This window comes from Chiloscyllium punctatum, chromosome 39 (assembly GCF_047496795.1).
Source record: "Chiloscyllium punctatum isolate Juve2018m chromosome 39, sChiPun1.3, whole genome shotgun sequence".
Lineage (NCBI taxonomy): Eukaryota > Metazoa > Chordata > Chondrichthyes > Orectolobiformes > Hemiscylliidae > Chiloscyllium > Chiloscyllium punctatum.
In genome coordinates this window covers 45,869,396-45,885,359 of record NC_092777.1, presented here as the reverse complement: position 1 = coordinate 45,885,359, position 15,964 = coordinate 45,869,396, and the positions used below count along the sequence as shown (strand labels likewise).

The 15,964-nt window shown below is 40.2% G+C and overlaps 1 long non-coding RNA gene across 1 annotated transcript in view; it reads right to left on the bottom strand.

Moving 5' to 3' along the window:
- Positions 1–14,454, bottom strand: part of LOC140464230 (uncharacterized) — a 34,261-nt gene extending 19,807 nt beyond the window's left edge. The window contains exons 1-2 of the long non-coding RNA XR_011954888.1: positions 14,352–14,454; positions 1,725–1,809 (exon numbers count right to left, since the gene is read on the bottom strand). This is a non-coding gene — a long non-coding RNA (uncharacterized lncRNA). The remainder of the gene's footprint in view (positions 1–1,724; positions 1,810–14,351) is intronic.
- Between the last annotated feature and the right edge of the window lie 1,510 nt (positions 14,455–15,964).

Below are 15,964 nucleotides of genomic sequence, written 5' to 3'. Positions count from 1 at the left end.
ACAAACCGAAAGAATTATTTCAGCAGTGGCAGTTGAGAAATGTTCCTTTCCTAACAGTCACCTTTCATCTGTTGAAGACTAAAGTGTTCCAGTGAAGTTTGAAGGCTATAACTTTGTTGAAGGCAGAAACATCTGTGAGTTCACTCTCTCTCTCTTAAAAAAAAAGAGGCCACTGCTATCAGATTTTAATAACAGGGGTTTTAAGAGGGGCAGAAAGCACAGTCTCAACCGACTTAAACACTCCTAGAACATAATATAGAGTAAAATCACACACAAATAAAGTTTTGTCTTACAAGTGTCCAGATGTCAAATCAAATCTGCCACCTTACTTTTCATAAACAATAAAAAGTCACCTTTTTTTGGCATGAACACCACCTACAAGTACCCGTCCACAATTTTTAAAGCTACAAGCACTAAAGCAGCAATAAGGCGAGAGAAAAAAAGAAAAATTAATTGCATCTCTACATGGATTGGTCAGAGTATTGAGTACAGGAGTTGGGAGGTCATGTGGCAGCTGTACAGGACATAGGTTAGGCCACTGTTAGAAATTTGCATGAAATACAATGGGTGCAGGCAATCTGAAACAAGCAGAGAAAATTGTTTCAGGTCCAATATGATATTCCTTCAAAACTGTACAGGTTCTGTAGAAGAATCATACCAGAAATGAAACATTAACTCAATTTCTGTCCCCACAGGTGCTATCAGATCTGCTGAATTTCTCAGCATTCTGTGTTTGTTCCACATTGATCTGATTCAGTTTTAGTTATAGTGAAGAGAAAGATTCAAGAAGCTGCAACAACTCAACAAGATCTCAACAGCAGGTCCCTGAGAAAGCACATTCTTTCTGCTCAGAGTCAAGTTAGAGCTCAGAATGGCTCCTACCCCAGGCTCCAGCCCGTGACTCACTTCTGGGACTTGTCTCCCAGGCCAGCCTGGGTTTGGACTCCCTCCCACTCTGGTTTTCAGCCCATGACTCGCTCCTGGGACTCAGCTGAATAGCAAAAGCACATGGTGTCATTTCAAAGACTTGATTACCTAAACTGTAAGCATATCCAGGATAATGGAGCAATTGTAGATAGGTGGAGCTGAGGTACAGATCAGCCAACATTTGCTTTTTTGGCAGAACAAGCTTAAGGGTCTTCATGTCATATTCCTGTTTTAATGTAAATGACAGGATTGATTTTTGCCTGTGACTGCAGCTAGTGACTCAAGTAAGCAATTAACCCCATACATTGTATTGGGACAATCTGGTCATTTTCTAGTTTAATCTTTATATTAGTAATAGCAGTATTATTCATACAATGTTTCTGTTATTGCACACAGCTAAGTTCTGCTCCAATGCCAGATCCGGACTGAGCTTCTACCTGCCACTCTGTTCTGGTCTCAATTTTGACTCAAACCATGAACAATTTATGCCATAGATTAGATATTAGCCTTTCCATGGACTGTGACTGTCAGAGCTGCTGCCCTCTCTGGGGACCATTGCCATTCCAGCCGGAGTCAATTAATAAAAAAGATTTCTCGGTCTCCACATTTTGCCATTGGTTACCGTAGCAAAATAGGCAACATACATCAATCACCCTGATAAGATAAATGTGATGGCCAAGAGAAGTTGGAACTTGTTGGTGTCATCCCACCATTTCCAATACTGAACGAAGCCACACAGGAGTTGTTGATGTAGTCTAACCAGGTGCCACCACATTTCATCTCCCTTCTGCTCTTACCAGGCCACAACTAAGTCTTTCTCCTCCCGAGCCAGGTTCAGGAATTTAAGGTCCTTTTAGTTTAGACACAGCTCTCTCTGTCTGACTGAAAAAAAAATAGAGATTGCCACTGTTAGTACAACTCATTGCAAAATCACATACTGGTTTCAATTTGAGGATCACATCATTGCATATACTGTACCACAAACACAAATGATGAAAACCTTAAATAATTTAACTTTAGAGGGGCAAAATGTTAGTAGCCTCGCATTCTTTCTGAACAAACCTTAGATTATGCAAAGATCACCTCTGTTTTTCTTTCAGCAACTTTTGGACATCAATGCAGAATTGTCTCTAGTCATTTGCTGTTGTCTTGCATTTATTCTTGATCAGTAATTTTAAAATATGTGACATTATGATAACAGTAATTGTTCAGCTGGCCACCCAGGGTGCAAGAGGAAGAGAACAGAAGTGGTTAATCAGCAATCAGTGATTAGGTGAAGACAACAACAGTATGTGGAAGTGAGATATGACCATTAAGTAAAAATAATCAGCTACCTGAGGGTACTGAACATCCTGTGGGACTTAGATCTATCTGGGAGAGTCTCCTCCAGAAGGGTTAGCTTTACACAGTAACGTGATGCCTTGGGCCACTGTATCACCATCTCCAACGTCAGCCTTCGATTTTTCTGTGGTTTGTGAGCCTTCCTTTGTTCATGTGTCTCGCACTGTCGATCAGTAATCAGCAGTGATGGATAGTGCTGTCAGCACCGTCTTACTGTGTGACAGGAAGATATGTGATATGGAGTGACCTAAACCTCCTCTTCCTTAACCAAAATATTTCACAGGATGCAGAGGACATTCCATGAAATCCAACCTTTTGTGTCTTTGGGGCACAAGAAGCTACAAATGAGGTGCTTTTTAATATTCACTGTCTTGGGATTCTGATTTAATTTTGAAATTTACTGTCAAATGGGTGATTAGAATTCATCTCCATTTATCTACCCTGTAATATTACTGCCTAGTGCAGCTCTTTGTATTTAAACTTCTGTATTAGCTTAAGCTATATAGAAAGATTAATGGACGATTTAGTTTCACTACAGCTTCCACTACAATGGGTGCTGGCATTGGTGTGATTTGCCCACATTAGGTAGTAGACAGTAAAACTGTATTGAACATAATCTGTGTTAGTGCCAGCTTGGCTTCTGGATCTATACCAGCTCAAGTAGAAGTCATCAGCATTCATCAAAGAAGAGGGAATGCTTCGAATGACAATGGAATCTTACAGCCTGGATGATGGTCAGTCAGCACATTTAGTCCTATCACTCAGCCACTGGTTTTTCCAGACTCCCATGCTAGTAGTGATGCTCAGTTTCTTAGAAGTGGAGTCAACTGTGCTATCTAAAAGACACTTAATAAGTACATCAATTTGCCTGAAATTAACAGAGCTTTTAAACTGTAAAGTTGAGAGGATTATGGTCTTAAGGGCTTTAATTGAAACATTAATGAAATAGCTAGTCTGCTTAACTTGTTAAAAATGGTGCCTTTGTAACTGACTGATGTTTAGTGCCATATGCCTGATTAAGCCATGTAACAGGTGAAATGTGCTTAATTGCTGTCAATTCTACACAAAGTCACTTATAGCAGAAGTTGAGGAAACATGTTTATGGCCAGCCAGCCAGAACACTGAGTATAGTTGCATTTCACCAAACACCCCTTTTTCCATAAAAGAAACAAAAAGAGTTTGACTAAGTTATCATTTGCAATTACAAACTGTATAAAAGTTACCAAATATATGGTCAGAAATAAAATTGCCATTCATTAACAAAATAGTTTTTTTAACTCTGGTCAGTTCCAATTTAATCAGTTTCTGCACATACATGCCATAAATAGACTTTAATTCATACAGATCGCCTAACGATATCTGTGCATGTTGGCATTGCCTGTTCCTGTGGTAGCTACACATTACTTGGATAAAGCGCTTTCTCCAGAGAGTATAATTTCCTTTGTGAGTGCTATGGTCATGACAATGATGGCTTATCTATTTCTGTTGCTTAGAATGATGGACTTCTTGGATTAATGGTCATTCTATACTCTTTACATTTTGAGATCACTTCTTCCAGATCCCTTGCCTACAACGAAGCTGTACAGAAAGATTAACGGACGTTTTATTTTCAAATACAGCTTCCATTGTAGTCAAGCATAGATGCCTGCAGTTGCAATGATATATCTAGTAATTCATATTTACCACAAAGATTTGAAGTAACATCTTCTCTATGCAGGCCCCAACTTACTGTGTGGGCTGAACTTTGTCAAGAGTGTTGAATGTTTGCAATACAACTGGCTCTCCAATGCTTGAATTTGACTATGACTTTGCAGTTATGTCAAAGTGAAATGCGTCTTTCTGTATTTTCACCTTGACCTTGCCACTCATGCCTGATACCACTTCATGCTCTGGCTTTAGTTTTTTTTTGCTTTTGGAACAGCAACATGGATTAGTTTTTATACTGGACTACTTTCCATAGTTTCAGGATGTGTATTTTTTCCTTTAGGAGTTGCCTTCTACAAGCCTGTGCTAATTTTGCTTGGATTTCTTTGTGATCCATTTGGCAATTTTCAGCAAGGAGACATCCAAGAAGTGAAAATATTTTTATAATCTTCTAGGATCTGTTCAGCAGTCAATCGATCGGTGAACCACAAATGCTGTAAAACCCTCGAGTTCATTTAGACTTTGTCCAAGCTTTAGACTTACTTCAGCTCAGGTGAGTGGATTTATCTTGATGTCTATCTGGAACTTCATATGTTCACACTTCTCATTGAGTTGCACTTGCAGCTTTATATGTCCTCTTGCATAAGTACGATGTCATCATAAAGTCTGAAACGTATCTTCTGCAGCTTTATTTTTGGGTCACTGTGTTGAGTGAATTTGCACATGTCTATGAAGTTCATGATGTTGTATGGTGTCTTTCTGGCACTTTTTTTCAGTCAGCATTCTAACATTCACAAACCCTTTATTATGCTTGGACCTAAGGATGACAACCTGTTGTATGTCATACGATGATTTGTCAGAATCATCAGTTAGTATCTCTCTAGCAGTCATCTTTATAGGCTCACTTTTAATTAATTACACACTTATTGCATAGTTTTATCACAGAGTAGGTACAAAAAAGCTCTTGTTCTGTTTCGTATCTCCCCTTTCATTTCCACAGCAGCAGAGTGGAATATTCACTGCCTTTTGATTCACCCAGTAATTTAAAGTTGCAAACTCTTGTTTTAAATTTACTTCCTTGCTGTTGCTTTTCAGTAGCTCTCTCTTTCAACTTTAAAAATCCACAGTTTCAGCTGCACCACTCTGGCACAATGCATCAAGTGGTTTGTGTTTAACAGTTAACATCAGCTGCACAAAAGGGCCCTCGCAGCAGGACTATGGCAAGCCAACCAGTACACTAAGGGTACGATTTTACTTCTCCAAACTGGGATGGGACCATTCGCCACAGCAGATTTGCCGCCGCCGATTAGCCACTGCCCTTTGACCGCCGAGCATATCTAAACGATATAAAATTGTCATTATATTGGTTAAGGTAGTGTTTGTGTTGTTTCAGTAACAGCTTATTTTCATTACAGGAGAGTTTTTTTTAAGCTTGTATTTTTTTTTTCCATTTACCTTCAAGTCTTCAAAATGGAAACAGAAATTATTAGTAAACGTTGAAATAAGAAGTTTTACCATGATGGTTTTATATATGTTTTTGATAAACTATCCAAGCGTGATTCAAGTATTAAGTTTTGGCGATGTGAACAAAGGGGCTGATGTAATGGATGGATCCACACCAAGAGTGGCACTATGATAAAAACAATTAATGGACACACACATTCCCCTTCCGCAGCAAGTGTCCAAGTTGCGAAAGTGAAAACAAGTTTAAAACGTCGTGCAGAAGAATCACTGGAAGTACCTCGTGTTCTTATTAATGAATATGCAGCTGATGTCCCTCAGTCAGTCTTTACCAACTTTACCAACCAGCATCTTTACCAACGACAAGCAGCTTAAAGAAATTCATTTGGCGAAAAAGGAATGGTATTAGTTTAGTGCCACCAAACCCTACTAGATTAGATTAGATTACTTACAGTGTGGAAACAGGCCCTTCGGCCCAACAAGTCCGCACCGCCCCGCCGAAGCGTAACCCACCCATACCCCTACATCTACATTTACCCCTTACCTAACACTATGGGCAATTTAGCATGGCCAATTCACCTGGCCTGCACATCTTTGGACTGTGGGAGGAAACCGGAGCACCCGGAGGAAACCCACGCAGACACGGGGAGAACGTGCAAACTCCACACAGTCAGTCGCCTGAGGCGGGAATTGAACCCGGGTCTCAGGCGCTGTGAGGCAGCAGTGCTAACCACTGTGCCACCGTGCCGCCCACCTGATCTTCAGCATTGGGTGATTCCAATTACATACAAAGTATATAAGCTGGATGACGGAGCAGAAAAAGAATTTCTTTTGGCGGATAGTGGTCAATGAAGTAATCGTATAATCATATTTGGTAGGGAATCTTAGATATATCATTTAGTAGAATCAAAGTGGTTTGTGGATGGTACGTTCAACATAGCCCCTATTTTGTTCTCTCAGGTATACTGTACTTTAGCAAAAAGACTTGATGGGGTTCATCTAATATTGTTGCTGAAAATGTGTTGCTGGAAAAGCGCAGTAGGTCAGGCAGCATTCAAGGAGCAGGAGAATCGACGTTTTGGGCATGAGCCCTTCTTCAGGAATCTAATATTGTATATACTTCTACCAAATAAGCAGCATTCAACATATGTATGCATGTTTGAAATGGTGAAGTCCTTGATACCTTGGTGAAGTCCAAGGTGAAGTCCATTGTGACTTTGAGCAGGCAGCTATCAGTGCTATGAGAGAATGTTTTCCTGAAGTTAGAATCAGGGGCTGTTTCTTTCATTTGGCACTAATTATGCATAGACATATTGCTGTAGTTGGAGCAACTCGTCAATACAACACTGATCCTGATTATGCTTTAAAAGCAAAAATGATAATTGCTTTGGCTTTTGTGCCACTTACTGACCTTGATACCTATGTAGAAGCACTCGCAGATTTTTTGCTTCAAGAACTACAACCAATACTAGATTGGTTTGAATTTAATTATATTGGACTCTACAATAGACGTGGCAGTAGCCGAAGGGCACCTTTGTTTCCCCATGATATGTGGTCGGCCTATGAGAGAACAATAAATGATGAAGTTCGCACAAATAATCATGCTGAAGCTGCTCATTGGAGAATCAGCAAGATTTCTATATGGAACAGCTGATAGCAGATTACCCACCACAAATAAAGCTAAAAAAAATCAAGACACAGACAATAGAATTTAAAAAAAATTGCTCTTGAGTATGGTGAAAGAGATTGTTTGGAATATCTTAGAGGAATAGCACATAACTATCAAATGAACTAAAAAATTTCATTGTTTAATATTAATGTGAGATTTTACTGCCATTATAAAGGTTTTTAAAATATATTTCCTTTTTCTGGTTAAAGTTTGTAACTCATTTTTATATGTAAACCAATAAAATGGTATTTATTTTACCTTTTTTTATCAATATGTATTATGTAGTTGTATAAATAAAGGGGATTGAGAGGTATGAAAGAACAAGTGGGAGGGAAGACAATCAGCACATATATATATTTCTCGTGGTGAATAGTCTCCAGAGGTCAAACGACCCCAGTGGAGAAACGCTGGTGGAGAACTGGCAGTGGCTAATCAGCGGCAGCGAATGTGCTGCGGCGAATCGTCACCAACCCCTCCAAACAAACCAGCTGCCCACAATAAACATTGGTGGCATAAGCAGCCGGGGCTGTATTACCAGTTTTTCCAGACTGGTTTGATGCTAAAACGTTATTAAAGTTCATATGGAGGGGGATGTGGCGTTTGATTTCCAAATTTAGTTGATCCCAGCAGCAAGAACTTCGTCCAGTGTCTGTATCTCTAGCTCACAGATGGACTCTGCTTCTTAACTATTGTCCAGCATCCCTGGTTGAAAGTGTACATTTTGTTTGTTGGATGAGAGAAGGATCTGGCCCTATTGTAATACTGACATGGTCAAATGTCTGCCAACAGTCAGGCTTGGAATTTCCTGAAATGGTGTAAGTTTTGCCAAAATGTGAGCAGGAACTTTCTGAGAATCTCATCACCATTGGTTAGAAGAAAAAAACCATTATTCATGCACATTCCACACAGCATATTTAAATCATAGAAGAATAAAAGCTTTTGAATCTTTAGCACAAATCATTCCCAAGTCTTGAAGATACATTTGCAACTATAGAAAATTCGAAGGCACAGTTTGTTTTGGTCAGTGTTGAGTAGGTGGTACTTGCTATCCATTAGGCTGACAGCTCTCACAGGCTGGCTGCGGATATTTGAATGGTAACATGTGGTCATTGGGCATCATAAACAGTGTGAGACCTTTGTAGTCAGAAAAGGCAATACAGGGTGACCCCTGGATCCTCGGGTCCAGTTTACGTAGTTTCAGTTACCCCTGGTTTACCGCGGCCTGAACATATTACAGGGAACCTTCCAGAACCAGGGACTGGGCATCTGCCGGGAAGGTACGTTTTCCCATTTTATTGAATGGGTTCACACCTATCTGCAGTTTTGGGCGTCCGCGGTAGGTCTTGGAATGGATCCCCTGCGGTTGGGTGGGGTGGGGGAGCTACTGTACTGCAAACTGAATTTTCCCTCAGGTGATGTGTGAGGAATGGAAGGCAATGGCTTCACTAGTATTGCTAGAGCAAAATTTGGACCACTGTAGCCTTCTATGAAGAGAATCTAAAGAATTCTTTTAAAGTACCAGGAATATGATGTTGGCCCTGGTTTAAATTCAGGAAAGCAACAATGGGCTGGCCTTTGCATGGAGTGAATCTATGTTGATGATCAGCAAGGATTTAGTGGGATCGAAGAAATTTGAATGCTGTATGAAACAGGCCTAATTCAATCATGCCCAAATTTGCATAATCTTTTATGTCAAAACTAGCATTGCACCAGGGTTACACCATTGCTTCTATATATAATAGTGTCCATACTTCCATACCGCGACTGTAAGGCTATATAGCGTGTGTTATGATGTAAGAGGCATGAGATAAAGACTTTTCATTGTTTCAGCATTCGTCCCCAGGCAATTGCAGGGTGAAGCACAAAGAATCACCCCTGGTTGATGTGCCAAAAATGTGCTGATTTTAAAAAAATGTTAAGATAACAAATGTTTACATGATCTCAGGGAGTACTGCTTGGAAGGAATTATGAAGCCAATATAAAAGAACGGTATTAAACTCAGACACATAGTCCTTAACAGATAGTGCATCAATGATCCTAATAACATTTAGTTGTATTGGTTCAGTTTCTCAGTCATGAGGATCAATGAATGTCTCTAAAGCAGGTTGCAGAATAGATATTTGGAGCAAAACAGTCAAAACTTGGATGACACATTTTTCTCATTATGACATGGTGATCTTCCAAAGATGAGCAGTTTTGTGATTCTTTGACAAAAATGTGTTTTATTCTAAATGTTTGGACTCACGGCAAAGCACTTTATCGGTAAAGAAGTCTTTTGTCCAAAGAGGTAGTGCAGCAAGTCAAACTGGGGTGGATTTTCAGCTTTCCTACTTGCAAGAAAGACTTGCATTTATATACAGCTTCAGTGTGATGAGATGTTCTGAGGCACTTCACAAGAGTGTCACCAACAACATTTAGCACAAAGCCAGAGAAGGAGATGTTAGGCAAGTGAAATCAGGTTTTCCAAGAGCCTTAAAGGAGAAAAGAGTTGGAGAGGTAGGGAGGTGGAGGCAATTCCAAAGCTTTTATCCTAGAATTCTGGAGTGACTGATTTTAAAACACAATATAAGATGCGCAAGAAAACAGGAATGAAGAATTGCAAATATCTTGTAGGTTTGTAAAGCTGGCATAGGTTACTGAGACAGAGGCTTGCAGCAGTCCTGTACTGCTTGGCTGAGAGTGGAGAGTATATTAGGCAGGAGAGGATTAGAAACCTATAACAAAGCATACCCGTTTTCCATATGTTAATTCCAAGAGAAATAAAATCAGATATTGGCTTCTCTGAATGGCACCATTCACTGTTCTACCAAACCACAAGATCCATTCCCCTTTACAGTGTTACCAAACTGCAGACAGGCTCGCCAGCTATAGCACGAGAATCTGCTTGATAATGTGAAAAATTGCCTGGACACGTACTACCCACTAAAAGCAAGACAAGTCCAATTGGGCCAACAACCAATACATCCGTCTGCAATTTATCATCAGTGAAACGATAAAAGATACCACTGATGGTGCTCTCAAGCAGCACTCATGCAGCAATAACTAGTGCTCAGTTTGGATTTGGTCCAGGCTTTTCAAAAAATTCATTTTCAGGATGAGAGTGTCGCTGGATAGGCCTGCATTTATTACCCAAAGGCCTGTTTTGAGTCAACCACATTGCTGTGGGTCTGGAGTCACATATAGTCCAGATCAGGTAAAGAAGGCAGTTTCCTTCCCTAAAGGACATTAGTGAGCCAGGTGGTTTTTATTTGACAATCGACAACACTTTCATGGTTATCAATAGACTCTTAATTCCAGATTTTTTATTGAATTCAAATTCTACCATATGCCATGGTGGGAATCAAATCAGGTTTCCAGAACGTTACCTGGGGTCTCTCAATTAACAGTGCAGCGATAATTGCCTGCTCTAGGAGGCTATTTGGCTACTGACCTCATTAAGGGCTTGGTCCATACATGGACAAAAGAGCTGAATTCCAGAGGTAAGCGACTATCTGACTGGTGATAGTAAGGACTGCGGGTGGAGAGTCAGTTGGGCAGGAGAGGGTTAGAAACCTATAACAACCTAACCCTAACCTGAACCCTATCACAATGGAACTTAAAAAAAGAGATTAGAAAGGAAAAAGAGTGCTTGAAAAAGCATGAAAAAGTAGAATAAGGGAAAACACAAGGATGGTTATTAAATATAAAAAGAACAAGATAATAACTAAGGAAAGAGTAGGAGGTGTGAGGGACAATCTATGTGTGGCTCTGAGTGTGTGGCACAGTCCTCAATGAATACCTTGTGTTATTCTTCAGTTGGAAGACTCTGAAATATTAGAAGAAATTAACATAGAAGAGGAGGTCCAAAACAGTTTAGCATGAGATGAGATATATCCCAGGCTGTTGAGGGATGCAAGAGATATCAGTCATTTTCAAATCTCTGTGGCCACAATTGAGGTGCCACAGAACATAAGGACTGCTAACATTGACACATTATTAAAAACAGAAGGAAGGGACAGACTAGAAAATTATAGACTAGTCATTGGTGAGGAAGCTATTAGAAAAGATTCTGGAGGGACAGAATCTGCACTTGGATAGAGTTAATCAGGAGTAGTCAGCATACATTTGTTCAGGGAAGGTCGCAATTGAGAAGTTTGATATAAGTTTTTGAGGATTTATCCAGGGATATTGACAAGAGTGATGCATTTGAATAGGCCTACATGGACTTTAGCAAAGCCTTTCACAGGTCCCGCATGATAAAATGGTCAAGAAAGTAAGAGGGCATGGGATCCAAGGCAAAGTGGCACAACTAATTGAAAATTGGCTGAGAGGCAGGGAGCAGAGCGTGATGGTAGAGTGATGTTTCTGCATCTGGATGTCTGTCTCCAGTGGGGTTGTGTAGGGCCCAATACTGGGCCATTGCTGCTTGAGGAGTACATTAATGATTTGAACTTAAAGATTGGAGCATGATAAAGGAGTTTCTGATGACATAAAAATTGGTTAAGATGCCATATAGTGAGGAGGATAATTGTAAACTGCAGGAATTGAATTGAATTTATTGTCACGTGTACCGAGGCACAGTGAAAAACTTTGTTTTGCGAGCAACACAGGCAGATCACAGAGTTAAGTAGCATAGATAGTAAATAATAGGTAATCAGCGGCAAAGACAAAAACACAGGTACAGGCTAATGCTAAGAGTTTTTGAGTCCATTCAGTATTCTAACAACAGTAGGGTAGAAACTGTTGCGAAACCAGCTGGTGCATGTGTTCAGGCTTTTGTACCTTCCCTCCAATGGTAGAGGTTGTAGAAAAACATTGCCAGGGTGTGGTGGATTTTTGAGAATGCTGGCAGCCTTTCCTTGACAGCGGGCCTGGGAGATAAATTTTATAGATGGGAGGTTGGCCTTTGTGAACAGGGCCGAGTTCACCACTCTCTGTTACCCTTTCCGATCTTGAATGGTACAATTGCCAATGCTCTTGATGGAGCACTATAAAAGTTGGCAAGGGTATTCACCATCATGCCAAATTCCCTCAGCTGCCTGAGGAAGAAGAGACTTTGTTGGGCCTTTGTAAGCAATGGGTCCACATGAAGAGTCCAAGAAAGCTTGTTATGGATGACCACTCCCAGGAACTTGACACTCTCCACCTGTTCCACCTCTGTGTTGTTGATATGCAGAGGGGGCATGAGTAACATCCCACTGAAAGTCAATAATGAATTCCTTGGTTTTGCTGGCATTGAGAGTTAGGTTGTTCTCAGTGCACCATTTTTCCAGGTCTTCCACCTCACATCTGTAGTCTGTTTCATTGCCATATGAGATTTGACCGACTATGGTGGTGTCATCAGCCAACTTGTAAATGGCATTGGTCTGGTATTTGGCGACGCAGTCATGGGTATACAGTGAATACAGTAGGGGGCTGAATACGCACCCCTGAGGGGCTCCAGTGTTGACTGTTAGTGATGATGGAATATAAGGATATCAATGGACTGGACATGTGGGCAGAGCACGGCAAATAGAATTCAACCCAGAAAAGTGAGAGATACATTTGAAGAAGGCTAAGAAGGCAGGGATTTTTGTCTATGATCCTCGAAAGTACTGAAGATTATGCACATATTCCTAAAGGTAGCAGGATAGGTATATAATGTGATTAATGAGGTCTATGGTATGCTTGCCTTTATAGCCAATGCATAGAATATAAGATCAAGGAAGTTATGCTGGGACTATACAAAATGCTGGTTAGGCTGAAAATGGAGTACTGAGTGCAGTTCTCATCATCACATTGTAGTGATTGTGATTGCATGAGAGAGGGTGTAGAGAAGATTTACCAGGATGCTGCTTGAGCTGGAGGTCTGAGCTATGAGGAAAAATTGGTTCGGCTGGTGCTATTTTCTTTGGAGCTGCAACGATTAAGAGGGAGCTGTTGAGAGCCCTCAGATAATGAGGGCTTAGTTAGAATTCATAAGAAGGAACATTTTCCATAAATAGACATGATGGAGTTTCATTTAGATAAATGTGAGGTGCTGCATTTTGGAAAGGCAAAAAAAGGGCAGGACTTACGCACTTAATTGGCAAGGTCCTGGAGAGTGTTGCTGAATGCAGAGACCTTGGAATGCAGGATCATAATTCCTTGAAAATGGAGTTGCAGGTAGATAGGATAGTGAAGAAGGCATTGGTATGCTTGACATTATCAGTCAGTGCACTGAGTGTAGGAATTGGGAATTCATGTTGTGGAAGACATTGGTTAGGCCACACTTGAAGTATTGTGTGCAATTCTGGTCTCTCTGCCATAGGAAGGATGTTGTGAAACTTGTAAGGGTTCAGATAAGACACCTGTATTTCATTGATAAATAAAAATAAAAACTAAACTATTAAAACCACCTCTCCAGAATTTGCACAAATGCATCAATAAAGATTGAATGCAATTACCTGTTTCAAGCAGTAAAATAAAATATCCATTGATTCAGTTAACTGTGTGAACCCAGGCTTTGTAGCTGTTAACACATGTGTTTCATTGACTTTTACATGTACATTGACTTTGAGGCATAGAAAGGAATTTGCAGTCTCCTGTGTGGATGAGTGAATGATAGATTATTCACAAATATCCTGAAGACATCCACTGAAAATACAGCAACTTGCCCCTTAGTACATGTTACGATGAAAATGTATCTACAAGTAAAAGTTCTGGTATGAAAATTAACAACAACAGCACTCACATGAAGTCAATGAACTTTTTCTTCGATTTTATTATTGTCTGTACTCCAGGAGTGTACTTTTAAACACTTTAACTAAGATAGTTAAAAATGCAGCTAGTTTTTGTTTTAATTTTTGAAATGTTAAAGACATAGTCCACATATGACAATAAATATCTCTCTCCATTACTGGTTGTATATAGATTGAGGGAAAGCACTCCACAGGCATGGAGGAGGCATGGCCTCCATGAATTACCACAGTCAATAAAGGAACTGAACCTATGTTGCTGGCTTTACTCTGCACCACACTCTAGCTAACCAAGTGCTCTGGTAAAGGCATTGAACCATGGAAGAGTTACAGTACAAGAAGATGCAACTCAACCTTTCATGTCCATATCACAACTAGATACAAACCACTCACCAGTCAAGAGTGGGGCGCTGTAAAAGCACTGCACGTTGGGCAGGATCCAAGGAGCAGGAGAATCGACATTTCAGACAACAGCCCTTCATCAGGAATGTGGACTATTTCTTTAACTTTTCAAAAAATTAAAACAAAAACTAGCTGCATTTTTAACTATCTAAGTTAAAGTGCTTAAAAGTGCACTCTTGGAGTGCAGACAATTACTTAATAAAGCCACTCACCATCCAGACGTGAGAATGTATCGCTATTTCTTCTTCAAAGTTGCTGGATCAAAATCACAGAACTGCCTCCCTAACGTCACTAGGGATTGCACCTACACCAAAGGGACTGCAGTGGTTCAAGAAGGCAGCTGGAAAACATCTTCTCAAGTCCAGTTCAGCATGGACTAGCCAGTGATATCTACATCCCACATGTGAATAAAAATAAAATGATACAGGTCTTACTGTCACTGTATACAACCATACAAATGACACCATTTTCCCACCCCTCCTCATTTACCTAGATTCGCTGGGATACCAAAAGGTTTTTATTGCACAGGGATGTAAGAATAAGTTGTATTGATTAGGGTTTAGTTGGAATGGATGCAGGGAATACAGGCTGAAAACTGAGGTCCATAGATTTTTTTGGGGGGGTATGGAGAGGTGTGCTGGAAGGTGCAAAGATATCCCAGGCTTTAAAATCAAGGCGTATGAGGAGGGATGGAAACATGGAGTCAAAGCCAATGATCAACCATGGTCATATTAAACAGCAGAGCAGGCCTGAAGGACTGAATATGTTTTTGATGTTTTATAAAAGTAAGTGCAGTAGCTGGATTTATGATAATAATTAGCCATGATTCACTTGAATGGTGGAACAGACAGAATGGATTGAATGGCCTTCTCTTCCCTTTTCAAGCAATGGGGGGTTCTCTCACTCTCCATCTCTTGCCAAAGTGATACTTGTCTGAAATCACTTGTATTTGTTTGTTTTTTTTGTTGCAGCACATGGAAAAGATTGGTTTGTGGAAGACTGGATACAGGAATCAGGATATTTTTTAAATTGGGGGGGAGGGGGGAGTTTTATTCTCCCTGTGGTGAGGGTTGTTTTTGCTGAAAAGTGGTAGATTTACTTTTGGCACCCAATTCACTCACTGTTAGCTGTAATAAAACCTTTACACAGCGTCAGGCACCGAGGATAGTAGACTCTTGTTTTAATCAGCTCTGTCCATGGTCCCTAAGGATTTAATCACTGAATTCCACACAAATTAGGAACAGGATGAGTCCACTTGGTGCTTCAAACATTCTCCACCATTTAATAAGATGATGGCTGATATGATCATTCCATGTTTCTCCTTCCCCTAATAACCTTTCACCCACTTGCATATCAGTCTACCTCTGCCTTAAAAATATTCAAAGACTCACCTTCCACCAACTTTGAAGGAGAGTTCCAAAGACTGTCAGCTTTCTGTGGGAAAAAAAATTCTCTTGATCTTTGTCTTGAATAAGGAACCTCTTATTTTTGAGCATTAACTCCCAGTTCTAGATTCTCCCACAAGAGGAAAGATTCTCCCAGATCCACACTATCGAGAACCCTTCAAATCTTATATGTTTCAATCAAGTTGTCTCTTAGCTTTTAAACTATGGTGGTTACAAGCAAAGCCTGTCCAACCATTCCTCATATGGTAACCCGTGCATAAAAAGTATTAATCCAGCAATCCTTTTCTGTACTAATTCCAATGTTTTTATATATTTATTTACATTGAGGACCAATACTGTGCATAGAACTGCAGATGCAGGCTCATCAATGCCTTGTATAACTGAAGCATAACTTCCCTCGTCTTATATTCAATTCTCAT